We start from the raw sequence: 15,803 nt of genomic DNA on the forward strand, positions 1-15,803 counted from the left end.
CACTTTGGCTATAAAATAGGGCACTGAACTGAACAGAGAATTCTCTGCAGAGGAAGTTCAAAAGGCCAAAACACACTTAAGGTCATGCTCAAACTCCTTAGCCATCAGGGAAATGCAAATCAAACAACTTTGAGATATCATCTTACCCTGTCAGAATGGCTAAAATCAAAAACTGCAATGATAGCCTTTGCTGGAGAGGCTGTGGAGGAAGGGGTACCCTCATCCATTGCTGGTGGGAATACAATCTTTTGAAACCACTTTGGAAGTCAGTGTTTTGGTTTCTCAGGAAATTTGGGATCAACCTACCCCTGGACCCAGCAATACCACTCCTGGACATATACCCAAGAGATGCCCGATCATATGACAAAATCATTTGTTCAACTATCTTCATAGCAGTATTATTTGTAATAGCCAGAACCTAGAAACAACCTAGATGCCCTTCAATGGAAGAATGGATGAAGAAAGTATGGAATATATACACATTAGAGTACTATGCTGCGATAAAAAACAATGATTTCTCGAATTTTGCATGCAAATGGATGGAAATAGAAATCACTATCCTGAGTGAGGTAACCCAGACCCAAAAAGATGAACATGGGATGTACTCACTCTAAATGGTTTCTAGCCATAAATAAGGGACACGGAGCCTACAATTGGTGATCCTAAAGAAGCTAAGTAAGAAGGTGAACCAAAGGAAAAACATATAGTTATCTTCTTGGCTATGGGAAATAGACAAAGTTGCCGGGGAGAAAAATTGAGATCTTGGGGGTGGGGTGGGATGGGGGTAAGGAGAGATGGGGAGAGAAAAGGGGAGGAAGGGGGGAACTTGGGAGAAAAGGAGGATTGGGATAAAGGAAGGTTGGATAGAGTAGCATGGAAGCACAATTCTTAGTTAAGGGAGCCACCTTAGGGTTGGCAAGAGACTTGAACCTAGAGTGGCTCCCAGATGTCCAAGCCGAGGTCCCCAGTTAATTCCTTGGGCAGCTGGGGGTAGGGGACCTGAAATGACCCTACCCTAGAGCAATACTGACTAATATATTGCATATCATCCTAGAACTTGCATCTGGCGATGGATGGAGATGGAGACAGAGACCCACACTGGAGCACTGGACTGAGCTCCCAAGGTCCCAATGAGGAGCAGAAGGAGGGAGAACATGAGCAAAGAAGTCGGGACCACGAGGGGTGCACCCACCCACTGAGACAGTGGAGCTGATCTCTTGGGAGCTCACCAAGGCCAGCTGGACTGTGACTGAAAAAGAATGGGATAAAACTGGACTCTCTGAACATGGCGAAGAATGAGAGCTGATGAGATGCCAAGGACAATGGCAAGGGGTTTTGATCCTACGTAATGTGCTGGCTTTGTGGGAGCCTAGCCAGTTTGGATGTTCAACTTCCTAGATATGGACGGAGGGGGGAAGACCTAGGACTTACCACAGGGCAGGGAACCTTGACTGCTCTTTGGACTGGAGAGGGAGGGGGGAATAAGTGTGAAGGGGGAGAAGTGTGGCAGGAGGGGGAGAAAGGTGGGAGGAGGGGAAGGGAAATGGGAGGCTGGGAAAAGGTGGAAACTTGTTTTTTTCTCATTTTCTTTAAAAAAAGATTAAAAAAAAACTTATGTGGAAAAAGTCTCTGAATTAATTATAAAATTTAAGCTGAGACTTCGTCAACTAGCAGGTATAGACCCAGCAGAAATTATAGTGCCTTTTACTACTGAAGAAATAAATGTCTTTCATTGAATATATATATATCCATATGATTAATGTTTAAGTTTTTCATAATGAACAATGAGTTTTTCCTGAAGTGACATTCGATGTTTCCAGGAAGAAGATCGGCCCCCATAACAACAACTCCACCTGGTTGATATGACGTCATGATACTGATAGCTCTACCAAAAGACCTGCTTTGGGTACCAGCTGCACAAGACAGTTCCAACTTGGTTAGCTGAAATGGTGCACATCTTATACAACATTTTGGCCAGACCTGCACAAAATACTCAGAGACTATTGGCAGTTTTAAAAGACATCGATCTTGAAATTTAACCATCATTTTACTTTCACAGGATCCCCCAGAAAGAACGTCTCCCCCATGACAGCTGAAAGTAATTCTAGAGGACGACACCCCTCTCCCAGCAAAGTTTGCCCTTGGGTTTAGGGACATCATTTAGGGGCTGATTATAATTAGTATACAATTGATGGTTGGGGAGGAATTTAATAAGCTCAGGGATCATTTTGAAAAAAAAGAGTGATGATAGAATAATTGATTTGTAATTGTGAGTTACTGTTTTTAGACAAATATATTGGTATAGATTCTTGTATATTGATACAAAGTTAAATTATATTGACTATTGTATGCATACATGTTTCTACCTTGTTTAAAACATTTTTATGTATTGACATATATTGTATTGTATATATTTACCATATTGCAGTGTACATTTCTACCTTTGATTAAGATACTTATATAATGTTTGTGTATTGATATGTATTTACCTACTGCCATGTATATTTGTACATTGTTTGTATTTGGAGGTCATTGTCCTCATTTGTTTCATAGTCATTTATTGTCTTAGTCTTTAAGTTACATAGATATTGAGAATTATATAGATTAATGGTCATCTAACTTTGTCATTTATAATTAGGCTAATCACGTTCTTTAGATATATAGAGACTATACTCAGTATAGATAGATAATCTTCAACTTCTTCAAAGAGCTGTAGAAAATGGCCTTTAATCTAACTCAGAGTTTTGTGGTAGTGAGACACAATTGCTCCTGGCAATACCACTTTATTCCAGAGAGAATGTTGAGCACCAAAGACACTCCACCTGGAGCCTTTCTTTTTAGCAGAACTGGCCTTGGGGCAAAGAAATGCCCGTACCTCAACCACTAACAAAGATACATAGCATGCATCAATGGATAAAACAGGACTGTCATATCCTGCCAAGACAGGGTAAGATAGTTTTGAAAAGTTGCTTGCCTTTGAAAATGGTATGTCAGTTATGTTAGGCCTTAGCCAAAGTTGGTTGCTTCAACGCTGCTAACATGATTTTGGGTGAATGCCCAGGTAGCTAGTTGTCTCTGTGATCTGTTGCATGTTTTGCAAGTTGTTTTACTGAGCTTCCTAATTACCCAGGTAACATTATTTCAATTCTCAGATCTTCAATGGGTTTGAAGACTATATAGATGTAGTTACTTTTCTCTCATGACTTGGCCAAGTTATTTATTATACAAGACCTAAGCTAGTTAAAATAGGATATTTGTACTTATTGTATATAATTTCATAGTAGGTTTAGAACTCTCTTATTTCAACAAAAGGGGGAGGTGTTACGGGAGGTCCTCCCACTCCTCCAGCCTATCACCGCTGAGATACCAGCCCATTGGGGCGTGGTCTCTCTCCCTTTAAAAAATCGGCCACTTCCCTCTCCTCTCTCTCTTCACTTCCTGCTCCGCTGGCAACTAGACTCCCTTCCTGGTTGCGCAGAGGGCTGACGGTGATCTGTAAGTTTTTTCCCCTTTAAATAAATACCACCCTATTAATCATAATTCCAAACTGGTGTGGCATTGTTTATGACTTATGCCTTCAAAATACTCTTTTATTTTTGGATTAGCTAACATTGGGTGCTGATACCATTTATTTCTGTGGATATAATTTATCTTTATCCTGGAACAAAGTTAGTGAGGAAATAAATGCTTAATTATTTGAACTTACCTCATTTGTTGCTCATTTTTGAGGATACTTTTCTTCTGCTGTCTAATAACTGAGATCTTCAAACCTTTTGTTCCATAAATTGTGACATTTTGGGGCTTCATTCAAGTGGTAAAATATGTCAAATTATTGCTCTTTCATCTTTTCCAGAAGCAATCCGCTGAAAATTAGTAAGGATTAAATTATTTTAGTTTATGACTCTACTTCCTATCATTTCTCTAAATCTAAATTGTTCTTGGATTCTTTGCTAAAATATGATTTAAATCTATATCTCCCTTCTTAAACTGAAGAAAGTTAGTTAATCCAATCTTAAAGGAAGAATGTCTCACTGTATGGGGGAATGCCCACTGAGGATCAAGGGTTTACAGAATCAGTAGTCAAGAATTTGTTTAGCTATTTTCTTCCTTTTTCTGCAGCAACCTGGCTGAGATATAGAAAAGGCAGAATGCATTCCGAATAGGGATATATTCCATACAGCTATGTGTTAGAGTGGGACAGAAAGAAAGCAAAAGAGAAGTGTGGATGTGGAGAGTGAGAGGAGCTGCTGAGCACAGAATTACTACTAAATTCCAGGCCATGCATGTGAGGCCTCAGGAGAGGCTGGGACAATGGACGGGCACTGAGTCCTTCCAGGGAAGTGAGTGGTTCCAGACAAAAGATCTAGAGGGGAGCTAGCTGAGGGGCCAGTTTGTGACTGGGCTGTTTGGGGTGCATTTCTAAGGTCTGTGGGGAATACTGCTAAAATTACTGTGCTGAAGACAGAACACAATAATATATGTTTATCTTCAGAACAATAAGCCATTTCAGATTCAAGCTGTTTATTATTTACACGAACAATAAACGGCAGCATAATAAAACATGCCAATTCCCCACAGCTCTTGTCTCATACATTAAGAAGAATGACATCACCACAAAGGAGGTCACATTGTAACAACACAAACCGTGGCATACCCCAGGACTAAGGAGGCAATTCCATACTTCAGCTACCCAGTGTTATTCATTACAGTTCTGAAGAAGGTAATGCCAGACGCTCCACACCTTATCAGAACCAGGAGAGAAACAAGTATCTCCTGCACAGCCTCTCGGGAGAGTCAGGAAAGTGAGGGGAAATGGTTTGGTTCCATGCACCTCACAAGCCACCCATCAGTTCATATTTAGGAAGGATGCTATTCATATGAAAGAATATCAGAGTGCCACAGCAGAGACTCCTGCCTACTGTCCTTCTATCTCTGAGGAAGGAAAACGTAGGCTCTAGCACTGGAGTCACAGAGTGACTGAGGGCAGGGAAGAAGATGGAGTACTTTCCCAAGATAGGATTTCAGGCCTCAGACTCAATACTGCACTCTAGCCTCAGCACTCAGTCAGCCGTGGACTCCCTGGCTGAGTAGGTAGAGGTCCTCAAAGGCAGCAGGGGTGGTAATGCTGCTGGCCCTTCCCCTTCCCTCTGCTGACCTAACCCTCTGGCTCTGCACAGGGAGAGATGGAGGGGGGCATGGGACCAGCAACCAGTCACATCAGGAGAGCCCAAGGCATCCACACTTGACAAACCAATCCCCTCAGCACAGACAGCTCATCTTTGCTGCCTCCTCCACCCCTGAGCTGCCCAGGAACTGCAGGAAGTGGAAGAGGGAATCTCTGCAGGCTCCTAGCCCCTGCTAAAGAAGGGAGTTGTACTCAAGGCTTATATTTTTTCTTTTCGGTAAGTCTTGCTGTGTAACCCAGCTGTTCTTCAACTCACAATCTTTGGCCTTAGTTTCCTGAGTAGAATTACAGGCATATGTCACTATGCATGGCTTCCAAGCTCACTGCTTGACAGAAAAAATTGCATAGTACTCAGAGCCCAAGATCACTGTGGTTCCATATTCATGGAGACACTCATGCATTCTTGACTCTAATATCTTGTAGGAGGGACTAAAGAGTAGTGGGAGAGTGAAGTATAAAGGAACATTTATTTATTCAAAGTCCATTGGCCTCAACTTAGCTGGAGAGACAGGAGTCTAAAATTGGAGAGGACCACATTTTCCATGTATAGCCCCTGTCTTGCCTCAGAGAACGACGATCCTTCTCCCCACCACTGTGGTGACCTTACTCTCATTTCACCATTATAGATCAGACCTGGGTTTGTAATAGCGAACATGTGGTATCAAAGGACAAGAAAAGCCAGGAGGTGGTGGCACACACCTTTAACCCCAGCACTCAAGAGGCAGAGGCAGGCAGATCTCTGAGTTCTAGGCCAGCCTGATCTACAGAGTGAGTTCCAGGACAGCCAGGGCTACACAGAGAAGCCCTGCCTCAAAAAAACAAACAAAAAGGACAAGAAAGCCATACAGGGCCTGATGCAATAGTTTTTTTTAGTTGGCACCACCAGACTAGAAGGGATATTAAAATCTCTTGTGACCCAGAGATGGCCCCTAGAAAAGTACTTAGCATTGGGGAAACAAACTTCCAGAATGGGAGCCTAGCTACAGGACTAGGAAAAAGTACCTTGGGATAAAATTTCTTAAATTTTGCAAGCAAATGGATGGAAATAGAAAACACTATCCTGAGTGAGGTAACCCAGATCCAAAAAGAGGAACATGTGATATACTCACTTATATTTTGTTTCTAGCCGTAAATAAAGGACATTGAGCCTATAATTCCTGATCCTAAAGAAGCTAAATAAAAAGGTGAACCTAAAGAAAAACATATAAGCATCCTCCTGAATATTAACCTTCATCAGGCGATGTAAGGCTACATACACAGAGACCCACATTGGAGCACCAGACAAAAATCTCAAGGACCAAAGCAGAAGGAGAGAGAGTATGAGCACGGAACTCAGGACCTCCAGGGGTGAACCCACACACTGAGACAATGGGGATATTCTATAGGGAACTCACCAAGGCCAGCTGGCCAGGGTCTGAAAAAACCTGGGATAAACCTGGACTCGCTGAACATAGTGGACAATGAGGACTACTGAGAACTCAAGAAATATGGCAATGTTTTTTTTTTTTTGCAATAGGTTTTTGATCCTATTGCATGTACTGGCTTTGTGGGAGTCTAGGCAGTTTGGATGCTCACCTTACTAGAACTGGATGGAGGTGGTGGTTCTTTGGACTTTCCACAGGGCAGGGAACCCTGATTGCTATTTGGGCTGAGGAGGGAGGGGAACTTGATTGGGGGAGGGGGAGGGAAATGGGAGGCGGTAGCGGGGAAGAGACAGAAATCTTTAATAAATAAATAAATAATTAAAATAATTAAACAAAGAAGAAAATGGCACCAATTAAAAGTTCTGTGGACTTGGCTACTGTGCAGGAAAGGCCCAAAGATATAGCGAAATTTTTTTGCATGATAAAAAGCCTGTCTTGTCAGGCCATGAAAGGGTGAAAAGAACGGAGAGATTCTGTGGAGGAATCCCTTACCAGCCTTTGAATGCACTGTGTACAAATGGGAGAAGAACTGAGAGGATCCAGAACCTCTCCCTGAGGTCTGTGATAGCAGCACTGAGGCTTACTCACTGATTTCAGTGCACACTGGACCTAGATCCTCCCCTGTAAGAGAAAACAAGATAGGGACACTCTAGTAAGAGATTGCTGGGGATTTTATAACCATACTGTCAAAACTACACATCTCTGGGGCTAGAGGCTCAGCAGTTAAGAAAACTTGTTCCTGTAGAGGACCTGGGTTCAGTTCCCAGCATTCCCATACTTCTCACAACTGTCAATAACTCCAGTTCAAGGACGCTTGCTCCCCTGACTTCCATGGGCACAAGGCATCCATGTGGTGGTGTACAGACATACATGCAAAACAGTCATACACATAGAACAAATAAATCTAACAACAACAACAAAACCTCAGCTTTTCTGGAAACTGAGAAACAAGCTATTGTGGAGTTGAGCTAAACCCATGAGGATGTTGGGAAAATGGCTTTAACTAGATATGGAACTGACTCAGATCATACAAGGGAATGATTTAGTTTTGGCGTAGTTCATCTGGGCCCAATGCATGTTCAAGTGCTGCTAAATGAATTGCAGGAAGAGATGTGTTAAGTACTTGTAACACTTCTCTTGCTTCTCGATGGTATTCCAAATAGGGAGAATTTACAATTATAAAAGCACTAGTTGGATGAATGTACCATTGAGAGCCTGCCTTGCTCCTCCAGCCCAGTCACACAACATCAGTAAAACAGGTTAGGAGAGCCAAGAAATGGAAGATAACAGGGAGGCATATCTTGAAAGATCCCCACCTAGCAGCATTAAATTAGCAGCAGCAATAACACTATTTTACAAAGGCTTGAATTTTTGAGCAACATAACTGAAAGCTAGGACAGGGGAGTTCAATTTAGACGTAAGGGCGTTGGTCAACTTAGGGGCAAGGGTATTGAGCCAGACAAGATATCTATGGTCCACCATCTGGACTACCAGCAGGAAACTTGGGGTCCAGAAGAACAGTTTGTACCCTAAATGGGCCGAGTCAGCATGCATATCTGATTTCTTGGAAACCACAGAACTGTACTCAGTTTGAACCTGAGCCTTATTTAAATTGCCCAGTCAGAACCCTGTAACTATGCTTCTCACTACTGTAACCACGCTTCTGCTTCCCTACCCTATAAAAAGACCCACTGCTCCAACCTGAAGGTGCGCTAGTCCTCCGAGCGACTAAGACGCCCCAGGTACCTGTGTATCTGAATAAACCTCTTGCTGTTTGCATCCGCATGAGTGGTCTCGCTGTTCCTTGGGAGGGTCTCCCCAGACTGAAAGGCAGCCCACCTTGGGGGTCTTTCATCTTGGAGGTTCCACCGAGATTTGGAGACCCCCGCCCAGGGATCATTGACCCACCAACAGGAGGTAAGCTGGCCAGCGATCGTTCTCTGTGAATATCTGTGCTTCTGTGCTTCTGTGTTTGCGCCTGCGCCCATATCTGTACTAGTTAGCTAGCTAGATCAGTATCTGGCAGACTTGCGGAGGAGCTGACGAGCTCGTACTGCCGACTGCAACCCTGGGAGACGTCCCAGAGGTGTCTGGGGCCAAGTTTGTGGTCCGTCCGTATTCTGTGAATCCTACCAGGATAGGACTGTTCGGGGCACCCGCGCTGTCTGAAGGGTATGTGATTCTTCTGGGAGACGAGAGATCCGGACTCTCGCTGTCTCTGTCTGAACACTTGCTTTTGGTTTTACGCCGAAGCCGCGATGTGCGCCTGTGCAGTATCGCTGTTTGTCTCCTATTTGTTAGTTTCATTCTGTCAATAACTGTGTTTGAAACCATGGGACAGTGTATCACCACCCCTTTGAGTTTGACTTTGCAGCACTGGCGGGATGTCCAAGACACCACGGATAATCAGTCCGTGGATCTCTGCAAGAAGCGATGGGTTACATTCTGTACATCAGAATGGCCCACCTTCAACATCGGATGGCTGCAAGACGGGACTTTTGACCTTAACGTTATCTCACAGGTAAAAGCCAAAGTGATGGATCCTGGCCCTCATGGGCACCCTGATCAGACTGCCTACATTGTCGCTTGGGAAGCCCTGGCTTATGACCACCCTCCTTGGGTCAAGCCATTCGTTTCTCAGAAATGCCCCATTTTCGCTGCCCCTCCTGCACCTACCCTGCCCCCACCTATCCTTCCAACCCCGGCCGGGCATCCCTCACGCTCCTCCCTCTCGCTCCTCCCTCTACCCTGTACTAACTAAAGCCTCACAGAAAAAGAAACCGCCAGAGTCTAAGGCAAAGCCAGCCCCACGGGTTTGGCCTCCAGGAGACGATCTCCTGGTGGACCTGCTCATGGAAGAGCCACCTCCATACCAGGGAACACCACCCCAGGACCCTGGCAAGGCGGAAACAGCAGACCCCTAGGAGGACAAGGAAGCTGCGGAGCCGCCGGAACCCTCTCCGATGGCGGCCAGACTAAGAGGAAGGAGAGAACAATACCCTGCTGACTCGAGCACTTCCCAGGCTTTTCCACTTAGAGCAGGCACCAATGGCCAGACCCAATATTGGCCCTTCTCGGTCTCAGATCTCTACAACTAGAAAAATAATAACCCCCCTTCTCTAAGGATCCCTCCATGCTAACTTCTTTGATTGAGTCTATTCTAGTCGTCCATCAGCCCACCTGGGATGATTGCCAGAAAATCCTGCAGACGCTTCTGAAGACAGAAGAGAAGCAAAGAGTCCTCCTAGAGGCGCGAAAGAATGTCAGGGGGGCTAATGGCTGCCCTACTCAGCTACCTAATGAAATTGATGCGGCATTTCCCCTAGAATGTCCGGATTGGGATTTCACTATGGACGAAGGTAGGAACCACCTAATCCTCTATCGCCAGTTGCTCATAGTGGGTCTCCATGGGGCCGCTAGGCGCCCAACTAATTTGGCTCAGGTAAAGAAGATTATCCAGGGCTCCGAGGAAACCCCTTCTGCTTTCTAGAATGACTTAAGGAAGCTTACTGCATTTATACTCCTTATGATCCAGAGGATCCAGAGCTACAAAGAAATGTTTCCATGTGCTTTATTTGGCAGTCAGCTCCAGACATTAAGAGAAAATTGGAACGATTAGATAACCTAAAGGAGAGTTCGCTCCAGGATTTACTGAAGGAGGCAGATTGGATTTTTAACAAGAGAGAGACACAAGAGGAGAGGGACGAACGGCTCAGAAAAGAAGCCAAGGAGAGAGATGAAAGACTAAAGAAGGAAGCTGAGAAGAGAGAAAATATGAGGGACCGTAAGAGGAACAGTGAGATTAGCAAGCTTTTGGCCACTGTAGTTTCAAGACAGAGGCAGGACAGACATGGGGGAGACAGAAGGGGGCCCCCCGTGGGCAAGGATCAATGTGCCTACTGCAAGGAAAAAGGACATTGGGTCAAAGACTGCCCCAAGATACCCAGGGGACCTCAAAAGCCGAGACCCCAAACCTCCCTTTTGACCTTGGATGACTAGGGAAGTCGGGGTCAGGAGCCTCCCCCTGAGCCCAGGTAACCCTTAATGTCGGGGGGCAGCCAGTCACCTTCCTAGTAGATACCGGGGCTCAGCATTCTGTGGTGACCCAGAACCTCGGGCCCCTGAGCATCAAGTCTGCTTGGGTCCAAGGAGCTACCAGTGGAAAGAGGTACCGATGGACAACTGATCACAAAGTTCATCTGGCTACTGGTAAGGTGACTCACTCTTTTCTTCCTGTCCCTGACTGCCCATACCCACTATTAGGAAGAGACTTGCTCACCAAATTAAAAGCCCAAATATACTTTGAAAATTCGGGGATGCAGATCACCTGGCCCCAAGGGCAGCCTCTGCACGTGCTGACCCTAAATTTGGAAGATGAATACCGGCTCCACGAACCACCCACAGAACCTGATCCCTTAACAGAGACCTCTTGGCTGAAAGAATTCCCTCAAGCATGGGCAGAGACTGGGGGCATCGGACTGGCCAAACAACAAGCCCCCTTAGTTATATCTTTAAAGGCTACAGCCACCCCCATTTCGATCAAACAATATCCCATGTCACATGAAGCCAGAGAGGGAATTAGACCTCACATATGGAGACTCTTGGACCAGGGAATATTGATACCCTGCCAGTCCCCCTGAAATACTCCCATATTGCCTGTCAAAAAGCCTGGAATGGGGGATTACAGGCCAGTCCAAGACCTAAGGGAAGTCAACAAGTGGGTGGAGGACATACACCCCACAGTGCCTAACCCCTACAATTTGTTGAGCAGACTCTCCCCGACCTATAACTGGTATTCAGTGTTGGATTTGAAAGATGCATTCTTCTGTCTGAGACTTTACCCTGGGAATCAGCCTATATTTGCCTTCGAATGGAAAGACCCTGACTTGGGGATTTCGGGACAGTTAACTTGGACTAGGCTCCCAAAAGAATTAAAAATAGCCCATTCTGTTCGATGAAGCATTACATAGGGATTTGGCTGACTTTAGGATCCAGCATCCAACACTGATGCTGCTTCAATATGTGGACGATCTCCTACTGGCAGCCACTCAGAACAGGAATGCTGGGAGGGTACCAAGGCCTTGTTACAGGCCCTGGGGGACCTTGGCTACCGAGCCTCAGCTAAAAAGGCTCAAATTTGTCAAAAGCAAGTTACTTACCTGGGGTACTCGAACAAAGAAGGACAGAGATGGCTGACAGAGGCCAGAAAAGAGACAGTCATGAGAATGCCCTTGCCTCGGACCCCTCGACAACTGAGGGAATTTCTAGGGATGGCAGGATTCTGTCGCCTCTGGATCCCGGGGTTTGCTGAGATGGCAGCCCCCTTGTACCCTCTTACTAAACCAGGGACTCTATTTAATTGGGGAAAGGACCAACAGGAGGCATATCAGAAAATAAAACAGGCCCTGCTAACAGCCCCTGCGTTGGGGCTCCCAGAACTGACCAAGCCATTTGAACTATTCAGAGATGAGAAGCAGGGTTACACCAAAGGGGTCCTAACGCAGAACCTAGGACCCTGGCGACGCCCTGTGGCCTACCTATCAAAGAAGTTAAACCCGGTGGCCTCTGGATGGCCCCATGCAGCAGAATGGTAGCTGCAATAGCAGTCCTGACAAAAGATGCAGGCAAACTGACTCTGGGGCAGTCATTGACTATTTTGGCCCCTCATGCGGTGGAGGCCCTGGTCAAGCAACCCCCTGACTGCTGGCTCTCTATCGCTCACATGACCGACTATCAGGCCATGCTTCTGGACACTGACTGAGTCCATTTTGGACCTGTGGTAGCCCTGAACCCTGCAACCTTGCTCCCCCTGCCAGAGGGGGAGGCAGAGCATGATTGCCCTGAGATCCTTGCGGAAATGCATGGAACCGGACCGGACCTGACGGATCGCCCTCTTAAAGACGCCAACTTCACCTGGTATATGGACGGGAGAAGTTTCCTAAAGGATGGAGAATGAAAGGCTGGGGCAGCGGTAACCACTGGGACAGAGGTAATCTGGGCTAAAGCCATTCCAGCAGGGACCTCGGCTCAATGGGCCAAACTCGTCACCCTCACACAAGCACTTAGGATGGCAGAAGGTAAGAAGCTTAACGTCTATACTGATAGTCAGTACGCTTTTGCCACCGCCCACATTCACAGGGAAATCTAGCGAAGGCGAGGCTGCTAACTTCTGAGGGCAAAGAAATCAAAAACAAGCTTGAGATTCTAGCCCTACTCAAGGCCCTGTTCTTGCCTCAAAAATTAAGCATTATGCATTGCCCAGGTCACCAAAAAGGAAATAACACAGAAGCCAGGGGTAATCGCTTGGCAGACAAAACAGCTAAGCAAGTGGCCCAAGAGACCACCTCGACGGTTTTTCCCATACAACAAGGGACAGAAAGGGCATGGGACCCCCTCAAATATGATAAAAGAGACCTGGAACATCTAATCCGCCTGGGGGCCTCCCATGACCCAGACACAGGCAAATGGACCTGGCAAGGAAAGACTGCGATGCCCATGGCATATACCCATGAAATGCTTAATTGCTTGCATAAGCTGACCCACCTCAGTCCCTGAAAGATGAAAACCTTATTGGACCAGGAAGAGAGCCACTTTTACTTGCTGGGTAGAGACAGCGTTTTGCAGGAAATTGTAAACAAATGCCGAGCGTGCGCCCAAGTTAATGCAGGAAAAACCCGGCTGGGACAGGGAGTGTGGGTACGAGGGCATCGTCCTGGAACCCACTGGGAGATTGACTTTACTGAAGTCAAACCAGGATTATATGGATACAAATATCTGTTGGTATTTGTTAACACTTTTTCTGGATGGGTGGAAGCCTTCCCAACGAAGCATGAAACGGCAAAAATTGTGACCAAAAAGCTGTTGGAAGAAATCTTCCCCAGGTATGGCATGCCCCAAGTGCTGGGCACTGACAATGGGCCCGCCTTTGTCTCCCAGGTAAGTCAGTTGGTGGCCAAGCTATTGGGGATTGATTGGAAATTACATTGTGCATACAGACCCCAGAGTTCAGGACAGGTAGAGAGAATGAATAGAACTATTAAGGAGACTTTGACCAAATTAACGCTTGCAACTGGCACTAGAGACTGGGTGCTCCTACAACCCCTAGCCCTCTACAGAGCCCGCAACACCAGGACCCCACGGGCTCACACCTTTTGAAATACTATATGGGGCACCCCCGCCCTTCATTAATTTATTTGACTCCAACATTTCAGACTTTGCTAATAGCCCCTCTCTGGAAGCTCATTTGCAGGCACCCCAGATCGTGCAGAGAGTGGTCTGGAAGCCACTTGCTGCAGCCTATAAGGAACAATTGGACAGACCAGCGGTACCTCACAGCTACCAGATTGGCGATACAGTGTGGGTCCGCAGACATCAGACTAAGAATTTGGAACCGCGCTGGAAGGGCCCTACACCGTGCTGCTAACCACTCCAAAGGCATTGAAAGTTGACGGCATCGCGGCCTGAGTCCATACCTCCCACGTGAAAGCAGCTTGTATGGAAAGGGATACAGCAGAACCATCATGGATGGTCCAGTGCTCTCAAAACCTTCTAAAGATAAGACTTACCCGGGGGCCCCATTAAACGTTCTATGGACACTGTTGGGACTGGGGATGGTGGGCCGAGGGGATAGTCCTCACCGGGTTTTTAACATAACCAGGAGGGTCACCAACCTTATGACAGGACGGGTCGCCAACACCACTTCCTTGCTAGGAACAATGGCAGATGCTTTTCCAACCCTATACTTTGATCTTTGTGATTTAGTAGGAACCCCTCAGACCAGGAGCCGTTCCCCGGATATGGCTGTCACCACCCAGGGGGGCTACATGGGACAAGAAGCAAAGATTTCTATGTATGCCATGACAGGATACTAAAAGGAATTGTGGGGGGCCAGCAGAGGGAATACTGTGCCCAATGGGGTTGTGAAACAACAGGGGATGCTTACTGGAAACTATCCTCTACTTGGGACCTGATCACCCTTAGGCGAGGTACCGCACCAGGGTATCAAGGTGGGGGCCATGGACATGCAGAGGAAAAGCATGTGGCCCCTGTTATGACTCCACCTCTGCCACTAATGTCCAGGGGGCCACCCCGGGAGGCAGATGTAACCCCTTGGTCCTTGACTTTACCACACAAGGGAAAAAGGCATCCTTGGACAATCCCAAGTCCTGGGGATTACGCCTCTATTGACGACAGGGACATGACCCGGTTACCATGTTTTCCCTAACTAGACAGGTAATGAACGTTGGTCCTCAGCTATCTATTGGACCAAATCCAGTCTTACCTGAGCAGAATCCTCCTTCCCACTCGGCACCAGCATTTCCCCCAGCCTTACTCCAACATATCACGGAGAAACAGTTGGCTTATACCAGCACTCCTAATACTGGTAGCCTGCCCCCCACGACTAGGGGAACCGAACAGCAGTCTCCCCAGCACCTCGAGACTGGGAACAGACTGATCAATCTGGTACAGGGAGCATATTTAATTCTCAACGCCACTGACCCCAATAAGACCCGAGAATGTTGGTTATGCTTGATTTCCAGACCCCCCTATTATGAAGGGATAGTGGTGACAGGTACCTATGCCGTATATACCTCGCCACCCACACAGTGCACTGTCTTCCCCAGCACAAACTAACCCTGTCGGAGGTATCAGGAACAGAACTCTGCATGGGAACAGTCCCAAGCTCTCATCGAGCTTTATGCAATATTCTTCAGTCCATCCTATCTGGTTATTACTTAACCGCACCAAGCGGTACCTACTGTGCTTGTAGCACTGGGCTCACTCCTTGTCTATCAACAACCATACTTAACATGAGCTCTGATTACTGTGTTTTAATTGAAGTATGGCCTAAAGTTGCATATCATGATCCTGATTATATTTATAGTCAATTTGAAGGGAGACCTCGATTTAAATGAGAACCAGTGTCTCTGACTCTAGCACTGTTACTGGGTGGCTAACTGTGGGAGGCATAGCATCAGGGGTAGGAACTGGTGCTTCTGCCCTTATAGCCACCAGCCAATTCAGACAACTTCAAGCCGCAATACATACAGACATCAAGGCCCTAGAGGAATCAGTCAGTGCTCTTGAGAAGTCCCTAACCTCCTTATCAGAAGTAGTGCTACAGAACCGTAGGGGGCTTGATATACTGTTCCTGCAAGAAGGAGGCCTATGCGCTGCCCTGAAAGAGGAATGTT

General features: G+C 46.4%; 1 pseudogene; it reads left to right on the forward strand.

Moving 5' to 3' along the window:
• Positions 1-14,129: 14,129 nt before the first annotated feature.
• Positions 14,130-14,796, forward strand: LOC142842006 (MLV-related proviral Env polyprotein-like; annotated as a pseudogene).
• Positions 14,797-15,803: the final 1,007 nt, after the last annotated feature.

The sequence above is a fragment of the Microtus pennsylvanicus genome, chromosome Y, assembly GCF_037038515.1.
Source record: "Microtus pennsylvanicus isolate mMicPen1 chromosome Y, mMicPen1.hap1, whole genome shotgun sequence".
In the NCBI taxonomy this organism is placed as follows: domain Eukaryota; kingdom Metazoa; phylum Chordata; class Mammalia; order Rodentia; family Cricetidae; genus Microtus; species Microtus pennsylvanicus.